This window comes from Leptonychotes weddellii, chromosome 5 (genome assembly GCF_054177405.1).
Source record: "Leptonychotes weddellii isolate Sample4059 chromosome 5, ASM5417740v2, whole genome shotgun sequence".
NCBI classification, from domain to species: domain Eukaryota; kingdom Metazoa; phylum Chordata; class Mammalia; order Carnivora; family Phocidae; genus Leptonychotes; species Leptonychotes weddellii.
In genome coordinates, this window is record NC_138373.1 from 83,130,948 (window position 1) to 83,140,011 (window position 9,064).

Here is a 9,064-nt window from a genome sequence, read left to right on the forward strand (position 1 = left end):
CTTTCTCAGTTTCTACTCATACGTTTCCTTCCAAAGTAATGATGCCTTAATCGCTCTCCAGTTATTAATTCCTTCTATGTCAGTCCATTCCCTCCCCATTTGGGGTGTACATTCTCTCTTACCAAGATATTTTAGATGCTCTCACAAGGTTTTTGCACTAGTCCTTCAAAGAAACATCTAAAGGAGTATGTAAATATATGAGTAATCCTGCCTCTATCAGGCTTCCCTGGAGTCACCTACTCCCTGTTGGGAAAATAAGAAATTCCGCGAGTAAGAAAGTAGCTTCCTAGCCCTCCCTCCTAGGGCAGGCCCCATGCATAAATACAACAGAAAAAACACTGGCGCTTCTATTCCAACCATAGACTGCATCAAGAAAGATGCCTGTTGTGCCCACACTGGAGCCAGTCTCATCTTCTGGGGTTCCCTGGAGTCAGAGCAGGTTGGGCCTTCTATCAATTTCACTACTTCTGGCCCCTCCGCATATTCCATGGGAAGAGATGGAGCAGGACCAGTGGAGGTCATGTCAGGTACGCTCCTGCCCCAGGTCTGTATTTTTCCTGTTGCTCTTTGAATGAACAACACTGTTCTTAATGTTGGGTCTAGAGGAAGGAGAGAACCTACTCCTTGCTTTGAGCAAGATTCCACTCTGATGGAACAGACAGGATAGTCACCAGAACTCAGGCATAGCCACACAAAGGCAAAACTTGCGATAGCTCGGTACAGGTCTAGAGGCAGTTCTAGATTTAGTTCTGGATGGAGAGAAATTCTGTTTGTCAAGGAAGTTTCCCAGAAGATAGTTTTAAAGGAATAACATAGCCTTAGCCTGAAAGGAAGGAGAATTTTCTGTTTCAAAGAAATGTGTAAGGCTCAATTCAGTTGAACATGAATTTGTTAAATGCTCATTATGTGCCTGGCCCCAGCTGGATGTTCTCAGCAGTAAACAAGATACACTCCTTACCTATGATTTACAATCATAAAGAAAATAAAGATACACAGATAACTGTGGTATTTCATTTTTAAAATTTCAGCTTTATTGAGGTATAATTGACATATAAAATTGTAAGATATTTAATGAGTACATTGTGATGATTTGATATACATATACATTGTGAAATGATTCACTCTGATATCCCCACTGGGAAAGGATTAATGGATGGTATTTTAATCTAAATGTCTCATTAAATGAAAGTAAATATTCAAAGCGCACCTTTGTTTCCTTCACTTAATCATTCTCAAGGTCTTCAGCTGGAACTTCGGTTTTCAATTGTGTTCCCTGGACCAGCAGTATCAGCCTTACCTGGGAACTTGTTAGAAGTACAAGTTCTGGGCGCCACCCTGACCTACTCCAAAGGCTGGGGGTGGGGCCTGGCAATCTGTTTTCACAAGCTCTCCAGGTGAGGTGGCACCTGCTGAAATTTGAGCACCCCTGAGCAGAGTGGTATTCCTAGACTCTGTCTTCACATCCCCCTTCACCGTGACTTTGATTAGTGAGTTAAAGAGACAGCAATGAGCATACCCAGCTCAGCCGCTTTCACTTTTTTGTTGGGTTTCTTTTTTTATCCAGCATCAACTTAACCACAGGACACTAGATATATGTAAAAAGGTGTTAATATCCAAAGTATATAAAGAACGTATACAACTCAACACCAAAAAAAACCAAATAATCCAATAAAAACTGGACAGAGGGCTTGAATAAACATTTTCCAAAAAAGACATACCAGATGGCTAACAGACACATGAAAAATGGTCAGCATCACTATTCATCAGGAAATGTATATTAGAACTACACTGAGATATCACTTTACACCTGACCGAATGGCTAAAATAAAAAGGCAAGAAATGGCAAATGTTGATGAGGATGTAGAGAAAAACGAACCCTCATATACTGTCAGTGGGAATGTAAATTGTTGCTGCCATTATGGAAATCATTATGGAAGTTCCTCAGAAAATTAAAAATAAAACTACCATACTATCCAGTATTTTCACTACTGGATATTAACCGAAAGAAAACAAAAACACTTTTTCTAGTTTCTTTTAATAATAACTTTTTAAAAACCCAGTATGCAGCACAGACACAATTGAAAAGTAGACCAAAAAAAACCAAAAAAACAAAAAAGGAGAAAGAGCAAAGACACATCCTTCATTTCACAATAAATACAGAGCCGTATTAGTGTTCTCCCACCAGCTACCCATGGGAAGCCAAGCTTTCCATGTGCTCAAAAGTACTCCATTATTGCAGGGGGCCAGACTACATTCAGGTGTGATAATGTCAACCCAATACAGACTGGCACTGCTGAGTCTACAGTTTTGGACCTAACTGAAGTGGGGTTAAGGGACCAAGCTGTGCTGGATCCCATAGCCAAAGTAGATAGCAAACCCAATCAGCATCCAGACACCAAATCGGGCCCAGGTGGCAGCTGTCATCTGCATCATAAGGCAAACATTCACAAAGATGCTCAGGAGTGGGAGGAGAGGCACAGCAGGGACCTTAAACTGAAGGGGAGCAGAGCTCTGTGGCTGTCTCCAGATGACCCCAGTGATCCCAGTGATGAGCACCAGGAGCAGCACAACCACTGTGATCGGCACTGGGTCTCCAGAGAGCAGACCTGGCCACTGGGCCAGCACCAGGCAGAGAAGAGTCAGCAGCAGAGCAAGCAGTGAGGAGCAAACAACGACAACCCGGCCAGAGAGTGGAGTGGGGGTGGGGCTGCCTGGAAAGAATAGTCCCTGTAGAGTCAGCGCCTCAGCTGCAGGTCTGTTCCCCTCTTGCACCTGTGCTTCTTTTACCCCATTCCTCCTTTCAGGCTGATACCTGAGGATGAGAACACAAAGAGCCATCAGGGAGTAAGCTAGCAGGGCCCCAACTGACATGAGATCGAGAAGATCAGTGAGTCCAAAGAAGAATGCCATGATTCCTATGATAATGCCCAAGATTACAGTGGACACATTGGGCATGTATGCGCTGGTTTGGATTCTGGCAAGGACAGGGAACAGGAGGCCGTCCTGTGCCATCATGTATATCAGATTACGAATGGGGAACACAAAGCCAAAGATGCTGACAGAAAGACTACAGAGGAATACAAAAGTTACAATATAGTAGGCAGTTGCCCAGCCAATATGGAGAAATGCCTCAGGCAAGGTGCTCCCAGGTCGAAGCTGGTAGTAAGGCACCATGACTGTAAGTGCCGCAGAGACTCCAAAATACACCAAAAAGCAGATGAGCAGTGAAATCACAATTCCCATGGGGATGGAACGCCTGGGATTCTGGACTTCTTCAACTCTGGTAATAATAATGCTGAAACCAATAAATGCATAGAAACAGATAGCTACTCCACGGAGAATCCCCTTGAAGCCAAAAGGCATGAATCCTCCAGAGCCCAGAGGCCCCACGCTAGAGGTGTCATTGAGTCCAGCCTTTATGTAGTCCTCTTCTGTGAGCTTCCAGTTGTGCAGGTCGCCCTTCATGAAGCCAGAGATGATAACAAAACTGAGAACCAAAAGTTTCACCAATGTGAATACTTTGGAAACCAGGAAAATCCACCTATTCCTCAGTGTCAGCAATTCCATGAGCAACAACATAAGGCCCACAACAATGAAGCCTAGAATTTCTCCAAGGACCTGGAGAATATTCGGTGAGATGCTCTCATGCAGGGTCTGAGAGATCTGGTTCCCAAGCAGATTGTCAAAAGCTAAGGTCCAAGCCCGGGCCACAGTGGCTGTATGAGCAACAAAGAAGATAATAAGGTTCCAGCCAGTGATGAAAGCCCAGAGTTCACCCATAGTGACATAAGTGTAGAGATATGAAGAGCCAGCATAGGGAACCTGGACACCAAACTCTGCATAGCACAGCCCAGCCAATATAGAAGATAGGCTGGCTACCAACAAACAGATCACAATGGATGGTCCTGTTATATCTCTAGCCACCTCACCAGCCAGGACAAACACACCTACTCCCACTGTGCAGCCCACACCCAGTGCCACTAAATCCAGAGTGGTCAGTCTTCTGGCAGGGGCCATCTCATTCACGTCTTCCTCCAACATTCGTCTGCGTACCAGCTTTTGACAAATTCTGCGAAGGGCCTGACACAGCATTCTAGCTGGAAGTGAAGAGGATTCTAGGATCAGAGATCTGTAGCAAGCCCAGGAGTGGAGAGTCTGGGATCAGGTTCAATGAGGCTGAGTTAAGCTGAGTTGGGTTGGGGCTGCCAAGTTCTGTTGCTCAGGCTTCAAATCTACTGTTTCATATTTTTTCTGTTATGGGCTATCCCTCCATAATCCCTAAGTAAACAATAAATATTTACTGAACAATGGTGTTCAACCAAGCAACTAAAGCTCAGAAGTTGTTGCAGCACAAATATCATAGAAACTGACAGCAAAGACATCAGAGGAAAATCAATATTGCCTTCCCTCCAGTAAAAGGGCCAATGCCTCCCAACATTCTGCTTTTTAACATACTTGATATATTCCACTTGATATAACCACTTGATATATTCCAACTTGGATTCATCTAACTCATGTAGCGTCATGTACTAATTAAGCTATAAGACAACAGGGCATGAATCGCTGTAGAGTAATTCTCACATGGGATGTGTGAGGAGTGCTTGGGTGTGAGTTATGACAGGTTAATTCATGGACTGGTCAGCCTTGTTGCAATTACAGACCCATTTTGAAAATAACATCTGAGGTTAAAATATAAATTTGGACTCCCCAGTCATAAACCGATAGCCCCTACATCAGCTAGTCAAGGTCAGATGGCACTGTGACCCCTTTTCTCCTCAGTCTGCATCATCCATTCAGCTGTGCTAATGGCCACACTTTCACTTTCCCCACCTAGGCCCACAGGGGCGCTGTGAACAGAGGGGAGGAGAGAGAAAGGGTCAGGGCCTTCATAACCACCTGCAAGAAGGAGAGGACCAGGCTGCCTGGGAAGGAAACACTGGAGAAATGGGGGCAGCAGCCAACCCAGGGTCCATGACTGAGAAGGGAGAGGAGCCAGGAAAGTAGTCTTATGAATTCTGACATTTAATAAACCTCACCCAAAGCAGCCAGACAAAAATTAATTACAGTTTTTATATCCACAGCTGTGAAGTGTGATGGGTAGGGAGAAAAGAAATGAGTCACCTAGCTCAGTAGTTCACAACCAAGACAATTCCTTCTGTCTCCTCCCTCTCTGGGTTCCAGGAGAGAAGGTGAGCGCACTTCTGCAGACAGTCTCCTCACCGGCCACACTGGGCTCTCTACACACCCTGAGCCGTCTGGGACGTCAGCTGCCAGGGCCTGGAGAATCTGCCCTGCTCTGTGAGCTTGTATTAAAGCACTCACTTGTAACTGTCTGTTAATTTTCACAAGGATTTATTTTTAACTGCCACAAACCATTGTCTGAATATTTCAAATATATATATTTTTTAATGAACAAACCCTGCATGTAGTATCTCCTACCTCCTCCTCTCCTGCTGCTATTCAAATTGTCCCCTCCATTTGAGAAAGGCTTTGCATGAACAATTCACAGCAAAGCCCCAGAAATGAGTAGTTGAAAACAGAGAACAAAATCATACAGCCCCCACTCTCCTCCCTACTCAGGCTTTGGTTTTGAGAGGATTTTAGGAAATGATGTCATAGGTTTTTAAAGACAGAAAGATCAAGTCAAAATTGAAAGGTGTGCTCTATAGATGATCAAAAGGAACCCTTGGGTTATGGGTCAGACCTTCTATCTACAAATCCATCTAGACTCCTTATCTGCCACCTACCAGTTCCAATGTTATTATTTACCAACAAGCATATGAGATAGATAGGGAGGGTCAGTTCTTAACTCATGGATCCTTTCTACCCTATAAATGTGATTGAGGTGTCCCCCATCCATCCCCAGGCTTCAAACTGTTCAGTGGTTCCTCACTGCCCTTCCTTCATAATCCCTCCTTCCTTAATAATCTGACCTGTGCTTATTCCTCCAGCCTCATCCTCTGCCCAGTTCCTGCTCCACCTGTGAAATTTGATACTCACCCTGTTCCCTTGCCTCTAATGCCCTCTTGGCCCCTTCACTTAGCTAACCCCCACTTCTCTTTCAGTTCCCAGGTCCGCTGATGCTTCCCCAGGAAGCTTCCCTTACACTGCCCTTCCCATGTGCTCTCCTAGCACTGGGCTTCACCATGTGCCACTGATCCTAATGTATCCAAATTCCAGGTCAGCTGCCTGTCTCCTCCATCAGACTGTGAGTTAGGTGCTCAATAAGTATTTGTTGAACAAATGACCAAACTGAGAAGAGATACTTGAAGGAGCACATAATCTAGGATTCCTATCTACTTGACTTTGAGATATAGACTTTTAGCCAAGCAGCCTTTACAAACCTGGATCAGGTAAAGATATAAATGGAATTATCTTCCAAGCAGAAGATGAGCAAAATCAAAAGTATGGGGGGGAAACCAACTGTGATAAAATGTTGACCGCAGGGTGATAAAGAATTCTTAGCTTTGAGGACACTTGTTTAAACATATCAGGCTGCCTGGGGTTATAGACAACCAACCACCCATGCCCAGTTAGAGAATCTGTACCTTTTTGAAGGCATCATGTTCAGGCCTTATAATCCAGGTAGGATGTCCTAAGGCAGAGGTTCTCACTTCCGGGGACAGAGGGAGGCCTAATGAAGACACCTGGGGAACATTTTCAAACTTCAGATCCTTTCCCTCTGGAGATTCTTGTCCACTAGCCCTGTACTTCCCATGACTGACTGCTCTAAACTACCTGACAAGAAATTGTCCTCGTGTTCATGCGGAAGAGGTTATAAAATCCTTCCTCACAGAGAGAAGGCACAGTTGAGTAGTTAAGAGTAAGGTTCTACAGGTAGACTGTTCAGGTTCAAATCACACCTCAACCTCCCACCTGGTGACTCTGGACAAATTAGTTTTCCTCTTGGGGCTTTAATTTCCACAATAGTCAAGTGGGAGTAAAAGTAAATCCCTCCTAGTTTGGTTGTGAGGAGTAAGTGAAAGGATGCCTGTCAAGTACATAGCTCAGTGCCAGTATGGACTTAATATCATCTACCTAACACTTAAAAATGAAATCTGATCCAATGTCCCCAAACTCTGAAAATCAGTCTTTATAAATGTCTAGCCTCAAAATCATCCAATGAAACTTGAGCCTTTTAGCTGGCCCTCATGAGACATGGAAACAGTTTTATTCCATAAAATTCACTTTGAAACACTTAGGACTCTAATTAGGCACCCTCATCCATGTGGTATTAAACATGTGGTGGTCCTAGGCTCATTGAGTTAGACCAGGCAGCAAAAAATGCAAGGCTCAGATATAGTAATAAAAATTAAAATAATAAATATAATAACATCTTTGCCTGTGGATGCCTTATTTCTGGAACAGGCAGTGCTGGGTACTATAGAGGTAAGAGCAATGACCATTATGTCAGAAATGCTGGGTGTGAGCCCTGGCCCTTCCGTGTGACTACATGAACTTGGGGAATTGGCTCACTCTCTCTAAGCCTCAGTCTCCTCACCCACAAGGACCTCACCTGACCTCCCTCACTGGATCAGCATGAGAATTCAGTGAGGAGATACACACCATCCCACACTGCTGGTGGGAGCGTCACTGGGCACCATCCTGAAGCACAATCTCAGTAGAATTAAGAACACACACACCCGGGGCGCCTGGGTGGCTCAGTCGTTAAGCGTCTGCCTTCAGCTCAGGTCATGATCCCAGGTCCTGGGATCGAGCCCCGCATCGGGCTCCCTGCTCCACGGGAAGCCTGCTTCTCCCTGTCCCACTCTCCCTGCTTGTGTTCCCTCTCTCGCTGTGTCTCTCTCTCTGTCAAATAAATAAATAAAATCTTTAAAAAAAAAAAAAAAAGAACGCACACACCCTCCCGCCCCTCAATCCTTCTGCAAGGTGCACACCCCAAGGAGACTCTCTCCTGAGTCCATAAGGAGCCCATGTGAGCACGTTCCTCACAGGACTGTTTGTGGTGGCAGGAAGTGGGAGCTGTGCCAGCATCTGTTCCTAGAGGAATATATAAGTAAAATGTGCCGTGTGTGCACAATGAAATATGACACGGCAGTCAGAGATAATAAAGCAGATTTACAGAGAGCAACTTGGGTAGATCTCAGAAACAATGACAAGTAGGAAAAGTAAAAGCAGGATGAGGTGTACAGAACAATGCCATTTATGTACCTTTAAAAAAATAGAAAACGCTGTACATTTGTGAAGGATTCACATGCATCTATTAAATATGTCACATCATTCCTCTGCTGAAAACCTTTTTTCTGTTTCCTTTTCATTCAGAGTAAAGCCAAGGTCTGCATTTACAATGGCCTACAGAGTCCTCCAGTATTTGTCACTGACCCAGCTACTTCTCAGCCTTCTGTTTCTGTCTCTTCCCACACATTTCTCTCTAGTCAGTGGCCTCCTAACCTTCTGGCCTCCTAACTTACCAGGCAGGACCCTACCTCAGGGCCTTTGCACTGGCTGTCCCCTAAAAAGGCACTACTTCTCACCCAGATATCCACATGGTTCTCCCCTTCACTGTATTTGGTGAAATGGAACGTTTAGAGCATGGCCTTCCTGATTCACCCCACGTAACAACTGCAATCTACTCCTAACTATGCACGACAGACCTTATCCCCAGCCCTTCATTTTTCCATAGCACTTGTCACTAAATAAGGTACTGTATGTTTTACTTATTTGTTCATTATATCTCACTCCATAAGAATATAAGCTGCTTGAAAGCAGGACTTTTTAAACTGTTTGGCTCCTGACTATATTCCCCACATCTACAACTGTGCCTGACACATAGCACTGTATTTGTGGAATGGAGGAATATATCTAAATACACATATAGAGCATGGACTGGAAGAGCATTTGTTAAATACGCTAAAGCAAGTGCCTCCAGTGAGGAGGGGATATGAGAATAGAGATAAGGATGAAAGGGGAAAATAAAATGCATTGAAAAGGGGCCTGGGAGGTAAACCATGAGAGACTATGGACTCTGAGAAACAAACTGAGTGTTCTAGAGGGGAGAGGGTGGGGGGATGGGTTAGCCCGGTGATGGGTATTAAAGAAGGCA

General features: G+C 44.5%; 1 pseudogene across 1 annotated transcript in view; it reads right to left on the reverse strand.

Annotated features, from left to right (window-relative positions):
• Positions 1-2,144: 2,144 nt before the first annotated feature.
• LOC102728410 (cationic amino acid transporter 3 pseudogene) overlaps positions 2,145-9,064 on the reverse strand; it is a 12,090-nt pseudogene continuing 5,170 nt past the window's right edge. Inside the window, exon 2 of the transcript XR_014145096.1 lies at positions 2,145-4,097. The product of XR_014145096.1 is annotated as a cationic amino acid transporter 3 pseudogene (transcript). The remainder of the gene's footprint in view (positions 4,098-9,064) is intronic.